This window comes from Lepus europaeus, chromosome 18, assembly GCF_033115175.1.
Source record: "Lepus europaeus isolate LE1 chromosome 18, mLepTim1.pri, whole genome shotgun sequence".
Lineage (NCBI taxonomy): Eukaryota > Metazoa > Chordata > Mammalia > Lagomorpha > Leporidae > Lepus > Lepus europaeus.
In genome coordinates this window covers 74,656,345-74,672,381 of record NC_084844.1, presented here as the reverse complement: position 1 = coordinate 74,672,381, position 16,037 = coordinate 74,656,345, and the positions used below count along the sequence as shown (strand labels likewise).

Genomic DNA, 16,037 nt, shown 5'->3' with positions numbered 1-16,037 from the left:
TTGAGATTACCCACACTCCTATTTATCGGTAGTAGAAAGAGAAATTGAATTCCTTGTCTTTATAAACTGAGGTGGGGGTGAGTGTTTGACACAGTGGTTAAGACGCCTCTTGGGAAACTTGGATCCAGAATTAAAGTGCCTGGTACAAGTCTTGGCACACTTCCAATTCCAACTTCCTGATAATGTGCAACCTGGGAGGCAGCATGTGATGGCTAATGTGGTTGAGTCCCTGCCAACCATGTGGGGAGACCAGATTGAGTTCTCTGATCCCAGCCTCAGTCTGGCCTAGCCCTAATTATTTCAGGCCTTTGGAGAGTGAAATGGTTTACGGAAGGTCTCTGTGTCTCAAATAAATAAGCATATAAATGTATAAGTAAATAAATAAATAAGTAGAGGGTGTTCTAGTGTAATGGTTAAGCTGCCACTTGGGATGCCCACAGCCCTTATTGGAGGACCTGAAATCAGGTCCCACCTCTGCTTCCAATTGAGCTTCCTGCTAATGCACCTAGGAAGCAATGGTGATAACCTAAGTGTGTGAGTTCCTGACACCCATGTGAGAGCCCAGGATGGAGTTCCTAGCTTCAGCCTGGCCCAGCCCTGGCTTTGCAGATGTTTGGGGAGAGAGCCAGTGATTGGAAGTGCTCTCTAATATGTAAATCTTTTAAAACTTTAGGTAGAATTTTCTTGCCAATCACCTTCTGTCCAATAGCAAAGGTTGGAGGTATCATCTGAAGTGAGACATTAATAGACAAATGGCCATCAAGACCAGGGCTGCTTGTGGCAGACAGGACTGCAATGTTTTAAGAGGAATGCTCCCTCAAGACCAACTACTCAGAGATCTTCCCTGCAACTCTCCCTCCCTGATCCTGCAGTAGCCTTCCTTAGTGACTGAATGCCCCTGCCCCAGGACACTGCTATCAGAACTGTCTGTGGCTGACAGAGAAGAGGTGATCTGGAGAGTGGTCACTGAGGAGAGAGGAAGGACTGGGAACCCCAGGGTCCCATTTCTCCTGGTCTGGAGTCCCTTCTCCTACATCACAGCTCTGCAGCAGAGCATGCCTGTCACCTCCCTCAGCCTGCAACACCTCTGTTAACATTGCCCATGATTACATTAGACTTGGGAACCACAGTGTGCTGTCCATTATGTCAACTTGAACTTCTAGCTTGGGGCTGGTGCTGTGGTGTAGTGGATAAAGCCGCCACCTGCAATGCCAGCATCCTATATGGGCACCAGTTCTAGTCCTGGCTGCTCCAATTTTTATCCAGCTCTCTGCTATGGCCTGGGAAAGCAGTAGATGATGGCCCAAGTGTTTGGGTCCCTGCACCCAAACTGACTCCTGGCTTCAGATCGGTGCAGCTCCAGCTATTGCAGCCAATTTGGGAATGAACCATCAGATGGAACTTCTTTCTTTCCTTTTCTGTGTAACTCTTTCAAAGCAATACATCTTTAAAAAAACAAAAAACAAAAAAACTTCTAGGTCTTCCATGAAGGTGATACCTGAGTGTATCCCTCCCTGGCAGAAAATTTGGAAAGATCTTGTCAGCTAGAAAGACCAGGGAGGTGAGACCAGAGAGCTGCTTATGACCTGACCTGTTTGTGAGTGTGGTGTAGCCTGTCCCCATTCTCTCCATCTATGAGTGGGACCTGTTCCACCAGCTACAGTTCTAGGGGAAGTTGCTGTTTAGCTCCTGGCCTAATCACTGCTGTCTGGAAGGATTTACCAATTCAACCTCTGCAGTGTGTGTGTGTGTGTGTGTGTGTGTGATGGTGGTAAGCGTTTTGATGTCCCCATTAAAATGCAGTAGTGGAGAAACTGTCCCCAAGCACTGCCAGGTGAGCTCCACACCTGCTCTGCTGTCTCTTCCAGAGATTCAGCCTCCCAAGATGCACCACTTCTCCTTGGGCCCCTCCAACTTAATTTATATGGGGAGAGGGTTGGGTGGCAGAAGGCTGCAGGCTCTGCCTGTTGCTAAGGGGAAGTAACAGCAGAGGACCAAAAGGACCATATCCTAGCAAACCAGGGTTCTGTGCCTATTCTATTACTATGCTTCTTTTCAGGCAGTTTTCTTCTGTTTCCAGTTGTGAACCATCATGTGTCTGTCATCTAGAGACTGGGAGTCTTGCATCAGCTGCACACACACTTTGCCCAGGATTCACTGGTTCAGGTGTTCTGCATTCTCCTGCAGCCTCCGTGCTGCCCCAGGGAGTCCTGCCCACATTATTTTGATAAGTACATCTCTAAAGCCATTTAAAATAATTTCTGTGTTTAGAAATGAAACAAGGTCATCATTACTGCCTGGCTAGAGGCCTATTTAATTTTTTTAAAGATTGATTATTTATTTGAAAGTCAGTTATGCAGAGAGAGGAGAGGTCCTCCATCCAATGGTTCACTCCCCAATTGGCTGCAGTGGCCAGAGCTGTGCCAATCTCAAGCCAGAAGCCATGAGCCTCCTCCAAGTCTCCCATGTGGGTGCAGGGTCTCAATGATGTGGGCCATCCTCTACTGCCTTCAAAGGCCATAGCAGAGATCTGGATAAAAAGTGGAGCAGCAGCGGGGACCTGAACCAGCAACACATGGGATGCCAGCACTGCAGGCAGTGGCTTTACCTGTTATGCCACAACACTGGCACCTAGATGCCTGTTTAAATGATTAACTACCTTGACTTAATTACTGATCTCCCAGTTGGAATTTAATATGTAATTTTTTAAAGTTGTTTTTATTTATTTTATTTGAAAGGCAGAGTTACAGAGAAGTAGAGGCAGAGAGAGAGGTCTTCCATTCATTAGCTTACTCCCCAAATGGCCGTGATGACCAGAAATGGGTTGATCTGAAGCCAGGAGCCCGGAGCTTTCTCCAGGTCTACAATGTGGGAGCAGGGGCCCAAGGACCTGGGTCATCTTCTGCTTTCCCTGGCCATAGTAGAGAGCTGATTCAGAGTGAGCAGCCAGGACTCAAACGAGTACCCACATGGCATGCCAACACTCAAGCAGTGGCCTTATCCTCTATGCCACAGCACCAGCCCCAATATGTAATTTTTAAACCAACACTTTCTCTTGAACTCTAAAACACTGCTGCCTGGCTTCTACATAAAAGCCCCTTAAGTGACCTCTCCAAAACACTACTTCTTTACCAAGGCATTCCTGATTCCAGCACTTCTTGCACCTGAATTAACATTTCTGCTGAGCAAGTAACTGAGTACCCGGATTGCAACAGGTCTTTTAAGTGAATAAGAATGTTTTTTCTTTCAAGTTTTATTTGGAAATCACAGCTGATTCAGTCCCCAAATGGCCACGCTGAGGCCAAGAGCTTTTTCTGAGTCTTCCATATGGGCCATCTTCCACCGCTTTCCCAGGCATATTAATAAGGAACTGGATCAGAAGTGGAGCCAGGACTCAAGCTGGTACCCATATAGGATGCTGGCACTGCAAAAAGTGGCTTAATCCACTGTGCCACAGTGCCGGCCCCAAGAATTTATTTTGAAAGACCATCTTTGTGACACAGCAGGTTAAGCTGCCACATGTGAGGCCAGCATCCCATATCTGAGCTCCAGTTGCAGTCCTGGCTGTTCTGCTTCCTGCTAATGCACCTGGCAGAAGGAGATGGTTCAACTACTAGAGCCCCTGCCACCCCTGTGGGAGACTCAGATGGACTTCTGGTTCCCATCTTCAGCCTGGGCCAGACCTGGCTCTTGTGGTCATTTTGGGAGTGAACCAGAAAATGGAAGATCGTATCTCCCCTTCCCACCACCATAACTGCCTTTCATATAAATAAATAGATTTTCTTTAAAAAATTATTTTGAAATCCATGCACCATTTTTGTATAAAAGGCATTTTTCATGAACTTTCTGAAGACCTTTCACATGCATGATTTAAAATCAGTTGCACAAAAGAAACTTATTTTTTAATTCCATTTTCCAAACTTTTTGAAACTCATATTTGCTTTTATTTCTATTTTTCTATAAACAGCATATATAAATATGCTTAAGTACAAAATTTTAGGCAGATATTTATGGAAACCATAGGTCCAATGGCCCATTAACATTTTTAAAGCATTATTTATTTGAAAGACTGATAGGGAGGGTGAGAGGGAGAAAGGAGAGGGGTGACAGAGAGTGAGGGAGAAAGAGAAAGCAAGAGCCCTCTTTCAACCACTGGTTCACTCATCAAATGCCCACAACAGCTAGGGATGGGCCATGCTGAAGCCAAGAGCCAGAACTTCTGTCCAGATCTCCCACATGAGTGTCAGAGACCCAGTACTTGGGCCATTATCTGGTGCCACCCATGCACATTAATAGAAGGGTGGATCAGAAACAGGATTCAATCCCAGGCATTCTGATATTTGTCATGTGCTTCCCAAGTAGTGGTTTAACCTGCTGCACCAAAATGTTCATCTCTGACATTTTATTTGCTATTTCCCTGGCATTTTGAATTGCTTTACCTAAATTCATTTGTTGGAGCCAGTGTTGTGATGCATTAGGATAATCTGTTGCCAGTGATGCTGGCATCCCATATGGCCACTGGTTTGCGTCTTGGCTGCTCTCCTTCCCATCCAGCTCTCTGCCAATGCATCTGAGAAAGCAGCTGACAACCCAAGTTCTTGAGTCTCTGCCACCCATGAGGGAGACTCAGACAGCGTTCCAGATCCTGGCTTTGGCCTGACCCAATCCCAGCCACTGGGGCCATTTGCTGGGTTAACCAGCAGATGGAAGATATCTCCCTTTCCCTCTCTCCCTCCCCCTCCTGGTCTCTACCTCTTTATCTATAACTCTGTCTTCCAAATAAATAATTTTTAAAACATTTATTTATTTGAAAGTCAGAGAGAAAGTTACACAGTGAGAAGACACAGAGAGAGAGAGGTCTTCCACTGGCTGGTTCACTCCCCAGTTGGCTGCAACAGCCGGAGCTGTGCCGATCTGAAACCAGCAGTCAGGAGCTTCTTCCAGATCTCCTTTGTGGGAGCAGGGGCCCAATGGCTGGGGCCATCTTCTATTGCTTTCCCAGGCCATAGGAGAGAGCTGGATCAGAAGTGGAACAACTGGGTCTCGAACCAGCATTCATATGGGATGCTGGCACTGCAGGTAGTGGCTTAACCCACTATAACACAGCACCAGCCCCAATAATTTTTTTTAGGTTTATTTTATTTATTTGAAAGACAGAGTTACAGAGAGGGGTAGAACCAGAGAGAGAGAGAAAGAGAGAGAGAGAGAGAGAGAGAGAGAGAGAGAGAGAGAGGTCTTCAATCACCTGGTTTACTCCCCAAATGACCGAAACAGCCAGAGCTGAGCTGATCCAAAGCCAGGAGCCAGAAGCTTCTTTTGGGTCTCCCATGTGGGTGCAGGGGTCCAAGTACTTGGGCCATCTTCTCCTGCTTTCCAGGCCATAACAGAGAGCTGGATTGGAAGTGGAGCAGCCAGGATGCAAACCAGTGCCCATATTGGATGTTGGCACTACAAGCTGGGACTTTAACCCACTGCACCACAGCGCTGGTCCTGGATCTTTTAAAAATATTTTTAGCATTTTTTTTCTCCTTACTTGCTAGTATAGCATTTTCCCTTGGTGCTGCTGCTCTCTGTGGACTTGTCCTCCTCAGCCTCTGACTAGAGCACAGCCACCTCTCCAGTGCTGACATCCTCTGACACACGTTTCACTCTTCTGTTCTCTCTAAACTGCAGACTCTGCTTGGGCAACCTAACTAACTCTCATGTATAAACTTGCATAGACACACACACCTGAGGACTCCAGAGTCTTGGATTTCAGGTTGTAATTAACTTTCAATTTCAGATGACTAGTGAAAAAAACAGTCTGGAAGCCAGGGTGTATGTAGCCTTGTGGTTCAGATGTCCGTGTCCCACATTGGAGTGTCTGGGTTTGCTTCCTGGTTCCAGCCTCAACTTGAACTTCCTGATAATGCAGACCCTGGGAACTAGCAAGTGATGTCTCAGATGATGGGGTTCCCTGCTCCTGGGCCAGCCCTGGCCACTGTGGACATTTCAAGCAGTGAACTAGAGGGTGAATACCACTTCTCTGTCTACTTGTTCATTTCTTTGCATCTCAAATTAAAAAAAAAGTATGTCTGTATCTTCCATTAAAATAACTTCCTCAATGGAGAAAAGTAGTTTCATTGTTAAATTTGGGGGAAAAATAATATTTCTTGGTTGTAAATGATATTTGAATAATGCATAACTGTAAATCAGACTTCCATAGTGGATAAGGAAGAGAAAGATGGAAGCAATAATTTTTACTTCTGGCTTCGGTACTTCTTTGCCATGTAACCTTGAAAAATTTATTTAAACTCATGGGGCCTGAGTGTCCTTACAATTACAAGCTCATCTAGTTGAGGCAGTGGTGTAAGGGGAGGTGGCAGGAAGCTGAGAGCTTTCCTTGTTTCTGTGCCAACAGAGCTAAGTGACATTAGCAAGTCATTTTACCCCTCTGGATCTTCCTCCCTTGTGAGATAAGATTGTCTTTATAATTAAAGGATTTATTCTACACAGTCCTATCTCATGGTAAGGTTCACATGACTGTGCAGTGTTTTATAAACTGGCAGTGTAATAATCAAGTTGGCACTGAAGATGAAATGTTAAACAGCATAGAAATTCTAAGGTTTGTATTTATATTAGGAGCTACACAGAAACATCTAAGTTCATGGGTGTTTTTAAATTTAAAAACAGAATCATTGAATTACTATTCAGAATCAGTATAGTTACTAAAATTCTTATTTATAATCACAGAGATTGGCAGTGTAATTACTAAAGCATACTCCTAGTATTGTATATTTTAGTTTATGCAATACTTAGGCTATATAAAAATATAGGTAGCAACATTTAATGCTTCTCTTTTACTGGATTTGATTATAGCATACATTAATAAACCTTTTTTAAAGATTTATTTATTTATTTGAAAGAAAGAATTACAGAGAGATACACACATAGACAGAGATGTTCCATCTGTTGTTTTACTCCCCAAGTGGCTGCAAGCAGCTGGAGCTGGGCTAATCCAAAGCAGGTGTTTCTTCCAGGTCTCCCACATGGATTCAAGGGCCCAAGTATTTGGGCCATCTCCTGCTGCTTTCCCAGGCACACTAGCAGGTAACTAGATAAAAAGCAGAGCAGCTGGGATATGAACCAGTGCCCATAAGGGATGCCAGTGTTGCAGGTGGTGGCTTTACCTTATATGCCACAGCACCAGCTACAGCCTATTCATTTTAAATCAATAACTAAAGATTATCCACTGTTCAGCCTCCTGGCTTTGGCTTGGCCCAGCCTCTGCTTTTGTGGGTATTTGGGGAGTGAACCAGAGGTTGAAAGATCTCTCTTCTTATGTCTCTCCCTCTCTAACCTTGCCTTTCAAATAAATAACTGAGTCTTTGAAATAAACATACATACACATACACACATACACACACAGGACCAACACAGTGGGTAAAGCCACTGCCTGCTGTGCCAGCATCCCATATGGGTGCTGATTCAAGTCCCAGCTGCTCCACTTCCAATCTAGCTCCCTGCTAATGTGCCTGGGAAAGTGTCAGAAGGTGGCCCAAGTGCTTGAACCACTGCATTTGTGTGGGAGGCCTGGAAGAAGCACCTGGCTTTGGATTGGCTCAGCTGAGGCCAATTTGGGAAGTGAACCAGCAGATGGAAGATCTGTCTCTACGCCTTCTCTGTAACTCTGCCTTTCAAATAAATAATAGATTTTAAAAATGGGGGAAAGGGACAGTTCTGTTGCCTTCCCTTTACCTAGAGTAACATAATCAAAATCTGTTAGGCAAATGAATAAGGGAAATTCCGAGATCATGTATTGACCACAGAAGAGAATGGATTCCATGTACATTTTCTGGAAGCCCATGCTAGTTGGAACCAAGGTAAGAATGACAAAGGGGGGGGGGCTATATCCCTCTTATTTGTCTTCTTTGTTCACTGGAGCAGTGGAGAGTTGAGTAATGTAACGTTGGTGTTTGTCTCCATGCAGTTCACTTTTATTTAGCTGGTTCTTTTTTTCGTGTTTCTTTTTTATTTATTTTATGAGATTTATTTGAAAGGCATAGAGACAGGGGTCTTCCATCTGCTGGCTCGATACCCCAATGTCTGGGCAAGGCTGAAGGCCCACGAGCCCCTGCCCAGGTCTCCCGCGTGGTGCGGGGTCCAAGCACCTGTCCATCACCGCTGCACTCGTTGGCCAGAGTGGGACAGGAAGTGGGGCGGCCGGGACTCGAACCAGCGCCCATGAGTGATGTGGGCCCTGCAGGCTGTGGTTGCACCCCTACGCCACAGCACCGTCCTCGATAAACCTTTCTTTAAAGTTGAATTAGGGGTAAAAACGGTCTGAGGCGCATGCCCTGTTCCGTTGAGTGGAGCTGAGGCCCCGCGGGTGCCCAGGGGCCGACAGGAACACCTGCGGCCTCAGCCCGCTCGTCCTGGGTGTCTCCCCTCTGCTTCCGCCCGGCCCAGGCCCCAGTGGTGCATCAGGGATTTCTGCCCTGAACTGGTCACTTTAGGTCACTTTGTGACCTCTGACCTCAGCCCAACGTGGGAAGCAGGAAGCGGCCCCCGCAGGCTTCCCCTGACCTCTGGAGCCCTGAACTGCAGTGCCGGCCACGACCGCGGAAGCCCTCCGCAGTTCCGGGCCAGCCTTTGGGACCCGCGACCCCCGACCCCGGGCCCCAACCCCTTCAAGGTCACCGCCATAGCCTCCTATTTAACTGGTTCTTAATCCTCAAGAAGGGATTTAGGTCAATGTTCTATTCTCATCAATGACCTTGATGTTTAATAAAAGATTCTGTAATTTTAACCCTGGGTGGTTCTAAACATGTGCTGCGACTTAGGTTTAGAAAAGAGCATCTTCCTTGCCACCTTCATCTCAGCTCTGGGGGCTGTCAGTTCTCCCTGCACAGATTCAGTAATGCCGGTTTGAGTCCCAGCTGCTCCACTTCTTACCCAGCTCCCTGCTGGGTAAAGCAGCAGAGAATGGCCCAAGTGCTTGGTCCTCTGCCCCGACGTGGGAGCCCTGGAGGAAGCTGCTGGCTTCATACTGGCCCAGCCCTGGCCTTTGTGGCCATTTAGGGAGTAAACTGGCAGATGGAAGATCTCTGACTCTCCCTCTCTTTTTCTTTCTGTAACTCTGATTCTGAACCTGACTGATAGAATCTGAGTAACAGTTGGGAGAGTCACTTCATACCTCTCCCCTCTGTAATGAGAAGACTGTGTCATTTGGCCACTTTCACTTGATGTTATGTAAATCTTATATGGAGAGCATTTTATAAATCCTGAAATACCATACAGAAGCATATTATGCATTTACATATGTGTGAAAAAGGCAATGTCAAAGGCATAGCTATTCCAGAGAGAAGTTAGGAGGATTAGCTCAGTTTATAAGTGTGTAAGTACCATTAAGTATCAACATATTTGAAACAGATTTATAGAGTGTGAAGTTCATGATATTTAATAAATGCACTCAGCATAATAAGCAAATATGGGAAATAATGCAACACCCATCAGCATTTAAACTCTTCAGACAGCTCCGTGCCAGGGAAGTGCAGTGATCCCCACAAATTAACAAAAGTCAATCTGTGTATACCCATGGTTTAAATGCAGGCTATACTAGAGGATTTTGTGTTTAGTAAAATTACTTGATTTTTTTAATGAATGCTTTCAGACTGATACCTGATGCTGAGTTGCAGACAATTTTTTCTGAAAAGTATGTGGTTGAGAAGTATAAATATAAACCAGTTTATAATTTTTGTGTCTGAATATTTTTATGCATTGAGACAATACCTGCAATAATCAGAAGACTTTTCCTCAAAAAGCTGTTATATTGATGCATTTTCATTTATTTATGTAATGTATGTTTAGGTAAAAGGAAGAGAGAGAGAGATCTCTATCTTCCATCTGCTGGCTCACTTCCAGATGGCCACAATAGCTGGGGCTGAGCCCAGCCGAAGCCAGGACCCTGGAACTCTGTCCCAGTCTCCCATGTGGGTGCAGGAACCCAAACACTTGGGCAATCTTTGCTGCTTTCCCAAGCAAAGAGCTGGATGAGAAGTGAAGGAGGTGAGTCTCAAAGCAGTGCCATAAGGCATGCTGCTGTTGCAGTTGGCAGCTTACCCTTTTGTGCACAATGCTGCCCTGAGCTGATGACATATTTAAGTGCTGCCCCTAGCTTTTGGCTAAATAGGATGACTTCACATGTTTTCCACTCTGTGGAAGAGGAACAAATAAGGTAGTTAGTTGTAAAAGTTGCCAAGGGAAACCACAGCCTGAGAAAGATGGATCAACTCACCTTGCATTTTCCATGTTGCATCTACACCACCCTTTTCTGGACAAACATCTGATTGTATGCCCTTGTGTTGGAGGTTCTCAGGGTGCTGGCACTTTTTGTAATTTTTTAAAAATATAGATTAAGAAGAAGGCAAACAAGCAAAAAATTACAAACTGCTGCCAATACCAAGAAGAGATTATTGAGAGCAAAAGGTTACCTGCTGGAGCTGGCACTGTGGCGCAGCAGGTTAAAGGCCTGGCCTGAAATACAGGCATCCCATATGAGTGCTGGTTAGAGTCCCAGCTGCTCTACTACTGATCCAGCTCCCTGCTAATGCACCTGGGAAAGCAGCAGAGGATGGCCCAAGTCTTTGGGCCCTTTCACTCATTTGGGAGGCCCAGAAGAAGCTCCTGGCTCCTGGCTTCAGATCAGCTCAGCTCTAGCCATTGTAGCCATTTGGGGAGTGAACAGACAGAAGATTCTCTCTCTACCTCTCTCTCTCTTTCTACCTCTCCCTATAACTTTCTCAAATAAATAAAATATTTTTTTTAATTTTTGACAGGCAGAGTGGACAGTGAGAGAGAGAGACAGAGGGAAAGGTCTTCCTTTTGCCGTTGGTTCACCCTCCAGTGGCCGCTGCGGTAGGCGCGCTGCGGCCAGCGCACTGCGCTGTTCCGATGACAGGAGCCAGGTGCTTCTCCTGGTCTCCCATAGGGTGCAGGGCCCAAGCACTTGGGCCATCCTCCACTGCCTCCCCGGGCCACAGCAGAGAGCTGGCCTGGAAGAGGGGCAACCGGGACAGGATCGGTGCCCCGACCGAGACTAGAACCTGGTGTGCTGGCGCCGCAAGGCGGAGGATTAGCCTACTGAGCCATGGCGCCAGCCAAATAAAATATTTTTTAAAAAAAGGTATTCTGCCATACTTCTTTCTTCCCTGTTAATTACTAGAAATTAAAAATAGTAATGGTGTCAGCACTGTGGAAAATGGGTTATACCAACACCTGCAGCACCAGCATCTGATATGGGCACCAGTTGGCTGTTCTTCTAATCCAGATACATGCTAATGTGCCTGGGAAAGCAGCAGAATGTGGCACAAGTGCTTGGGCCCTGAACCCAAGCAAGAGACCTGGAAGAAGTTTCCCTGACTCCTGGCTTTAAAAAATTTGTTTTATTTATTTGAAAGTCAGAGTTACACAGAGAGAGAGAGAGGTCTTCTATCCAAGGGTTCACTCCCCAACTGGCTGCAATGGCCAGAGCTGCACCAATCCAAAGCCAGGAGCCAGGAGCTTCTTCCAGGTCTCCCACATGGGTGCAGGGGCCCAAGGACTTGGGCCATCTCCTACTGCTTTCCCAGGCCATAGCAGAGAGCTGGATCAGAAGTAGAGCAGCCAGTCTTGAACTGGCACCCTTATGGGATGCCAGTGCTTCAGACCAGGACATTAACCCACTGTACCACAGCACTGGCCCCTGACTCCTGGCTTTGTCCTGGCCCAGCCCCAGGTTTGCAGTAATTGGGGAGTGAACCAGCAGATGGAAGACCTTTCTCAAATAAGTAAAATAAATCTTAAAGAGTGGTGTGCCGACCACAGCAGCCATTGGGGGGTGAACCAACAGAAAAAGGAAAACCTTTCTGTCTCTCTCTCTCACTGTCCAGTCTGCCTGTCAAAAAAATAATAAAAAATAAATATAAATATATTTATGTAATAATCATGCTCATGCTTTAGAAATTTAGGGACCAAAATATATGCTTTTAAAAAGTCACACAGTATCATTCTGTATATTGCTCTTTGCTTTGGTTTTTTCAATCAGTAAGATGCTTTAGGTCCTAAATTTATCAGTGCTGTAAGCCTGTTTCTTGGATACCTATGAAGGTTTAAGTGCTTTTTACTTTTATTTTTTAAATGAAGATTCATGTACGTATTTATTAGAAAGAGTTGCAGAGTGGGAGAGACAGATTATCTATCTGCTGGTTTACTCCTCAGGTGGCTGCAGTGGCCTGGGCTGGGCCAGACTGAAGACAGGAACTTCATCTGGGTGTCCCATGTGGGTGGCAGGGCCCCAGTTATCTTCTATTGCTTTTCTGGGACCATTAGCAGGGAGCCTGATTGGAAGGGGAGCAGCCGGGACTCATCCAATGCCCATATGGGATGCCAGCATTGCAGGCAGTGTCTTAACTCATGCCACAGCACTGACACCAAGTGGTTACTTTTTACAAAGGGGAAAAAATTAAAACCTAGGAAATTAAATGCCATGGGCAAAGGATGTGATGAGTGGAAAAAATGAAAACTCTTAGTACCTAGTGGTTGGTCATATGGAAGAAGTGTGACACTTACCTTTATTATTACTTTTAGTCCAGTTTGAGTTTCTTTAATTTTTTTACTTAATTGGGAGGCAGAGGGAGAGAGAATGAGAATGCACTCTGATTCTCTGCTTTACTCCCCAAAATGCCTGCAACAGCCAGAACTGGTTCAGGCTGAAGCCAGAAGTGTGAACTCAATCTTAATCTCCCATGTGTGGGCAGAAACCTGAATACTTGGACCATCAGTGCTGCCTTATGGAATCAGTATTAGCAGGAAGCTGGAGTTAGGAACCAGAGCTAGGCACTGAACCCCAGTACTCTGATGTAGGACTTGGATGTCTTTTTTTAAGATTTATTTATTTGAAAGGCAGAGTTACACAGAGAAAGAGAAGTCTTCCATATGCCAATTCACTTTCCAGTTGGCTACAATGGCTGTAGCTGGACCCATCCGAAGCCAGGAGCCAGGAGCTTCTTTGAGGCCTGCCATGCAGGTGCAGGGGCCCTAGCACATGGGCCATTTTCTACTGCTTTCCCAGGACTTAGCAAGGAGCTGGATCTGAAGTGGAGCAGCAGGGACTCGAACCAGTGCCCATAGGGGATGCAAGCACTACAGGCAGCAGCGCCACCTGGACTGGCATCTGGCCTGCAGTGCTGGTGCCAGGACTTGGGCATCTTAATTGTTGGTTAAATACCTGCCCATAATTTTGTCTTTAATTGGAGAAATGTTCCTTTGATAGAATGAGCATATGACCCCACAATATTCTGTACTTACTCATAATAGGATCTGAGATGTAAAAGTCATGATTAATTTATTAGAATGTAATTTACATATCCAGAAGCAAAGAGAGAAAATTAACCTTTTATTTTTCTCATGAATGAATCAGAGTTTAAAAACTAATACTTGGCTTGTATTTTAGAGGAGTTAATGACTTAACCAACTCTTCTATTAGAAATACTGTTGTGGTGCAGCGGGTTAAAGCCCTGGCCTGAAGTTCCATTATTCCATATGGGCTCTGGTTCTAGTCCTGGCTGCTCCTCTTCTGATCCAGCTCTCTGCTATGGCCTGGAAAAGCAGTAGGAGATGGCCCAAGTCCTTGGGCCACTGCACCCATGTGGGAGACCTGGAAGAAGCTCCTTGCTCCTGGTTTTGGATCATCACAACTTTGGCCATTGTGGCCATCTGGGGAGCGAATCAGTGGATGGAAGACCTCTCACTCTTTCTCTTCCTCTCTCTGTAACTCTTTCAAATAAATAAAAATAAATCTTTTTTTAAAAAGAATAGGGGAAAATAAAATAAAAAAAATGAAATACTACGTTGTATACTTCTGTGGTTATACCTAAGATTAATTTGTAGCATGGACAATGCTGTACTTCAAAGCCAGCAGGGCTTCCTTAAATCTAATAGTTCCCTCTTTACTAAGTCCTCTTGGGAAGACAGTTTAGAATAGTTGTTAAGATGTTGCTTACAATGCCTGCATTCAAGCCCCAACTCTGCTTCTGATTCCAGCTTTTTATTAATCTGTATCTCAGAGATGGCAGTGACGGCTTAAGTATGTGGGTTCCTGCCTCCCATGTGGGAGATCCAAATTGAACTACCAGGTCCTGACTTCAGCTTAGCCCAGCCCCAGCATTTGGGGAGTGAGTCAACAGATGGAAGATCTCTGTTGGTCTGCCTTTCAAACCAAAATTAAAAAAGAAAAATCTAGATTTTCTTTTGAAACCCAAAATGGACAATCATGAAGTTTTGTTTCTTTTTCTGTATAAGAAACACTTGCATGGTGAAATATCTCAAACTCTCTGTATTATTAGTCCTGTAAGTTAAAGGGCCATAAATAAATATGAGGTATAAATTAACAGTTGGTTTCTGGCCTGTTCCGGTTGCTTCTCTTTTCTTGTGCAGAGAATACCAGGTACAGCAGGTGATTGTAATAACTTCCTCATAAAAGCAGTTACAGCTGGGGCACCTGAAGGAGACTTCAGGACTGCTGAGCATTTCCCCTGGGGCAGTTTGGAAGTTGCCATGGCTGCTGCTTCTTGCACTCCCTGAGGAAGATGCTGGCCGCTGTCTCCCACATATTGCCTGGCACTGCCCAGAAGTCTGCAAGGAGAGTGCTGGTGGCATCCTGCAACTTTGCAAATGATGCTACATTCGAGATTAAGAAATGTGACCTTCACCAGCTAGAAGAGAGCCCTTCTGTCATGACAGTGATCACCAGGGAGAATGGGCTCCAATGTTAAAGGGTGATGCAGACTGTGCGCCGAATGGAGTTAAAGGCAGATCAGCTATATAAGCAGAAGGTTATCCATGGTTTCTGTCACTTCTGTGATGGTCAGGAAGCCTGTTGTGTGGGCCTGGTGGCCGGCATAAATCCCACTGACCATCTCATCATGGCCCATTGGGCTCACGGCTTTACCTTCACTTGGGGCCTTTCTGTCTGTGAGATTCTCGCAGAGCTTATGGGGCGAAGAGGAGGTTGTGCTAAGGGAAAGGAGGATCAATGCATATGTATGCCAAGAACTTCTACGTGGGCAATGGCATCATGGGTGCTCAGGTGCCCCTGGGAGCTGGGATTGCCCTGGGTGTAAGTACAACAGGAAAGATGAGATCTGTTTGACTGTGTATGGTGATGGTGCTGCTAACCAGGGTCAGATATTTGAATCTTACAATATGGCAGCCTTGTGGAAATTCCTTGCATTTTCATCTGTGAGAATAACCGCTATGGAATGGGAACATTGGTTGAGAGGGCCGCGGCCAGCACTGATTACTACAAGAGAGGTGACTTTATTCCTGGACTGAAGGTAGACGAAATGGATATCCTCTGTGTCTGAGAGGCAACAAGGTTTGCAGCTGCCTATTGTAGATCTGGGAAGGGACCCATCCTGATGGAGCTGTAGACTTACCATTACCATGGGCACAGCATGAGTGACCCTGGAGTCAGTTACCACACCTGAGAAGAGATTCAGGAAGTCAGAAGTAAGAGGGACCCCATCATGCTTCTCAAGGATAGGATGGTGAACAGCAATCTTGCTGGTGTTGAAGAATTAAAGGAAATTGATGCTGAAGTGAGGAAGGAGATTGAGGATGCTGCCCAGTTTGCCACAGCTGACCCTGAGCTGCCTTTGGAGGAACTCGGTTACCACATCTACAGCAGCGATCCCCCTTTTGAAGTTCGCGGTACCAATCAGTGATCAAGTTTAAGTCAGTTAATGAGAGACCACAGGTATTGGATGGATGGTTGTCTCATCGGTAACTGAATGGAAGTCTGTTCTCAGCATTAAGGAAGAATAAAACCCTGGAAATGAAAGTCTTGTAAACTTTCAGTAAGACTAAATGATATGTAAGTTAAATTGAAAGGAGAGTTCTTGCATGCAGTTTGTACAATGTTCCATTAAAAGATGAAACTGAGGGGCCAGCGCTGTGGCTTAGTGGACTCTCTGATATGGCCTTGGAAAGCAGTGGAAGATGGCCCAAGAGCTTGGGCC

The 16,037-nt window shown here is 45.5% G+C and overlaps 1 pseudogene; it reads left to right on the top strand.

Moving 5' to 3' along the window:
- Positions 1–14,603: 14,603 nt before the first annotated feature.
- On the top strand, positions 14,604–15,805 carry LOC133747034 (pyruvate dehydrogenase E1 component subunit alpha, somatic form, mitochondrial-like; annotated as a pseudogene).
- Positions 15,806–16,037: the final 232 nt, after the last annotated feature.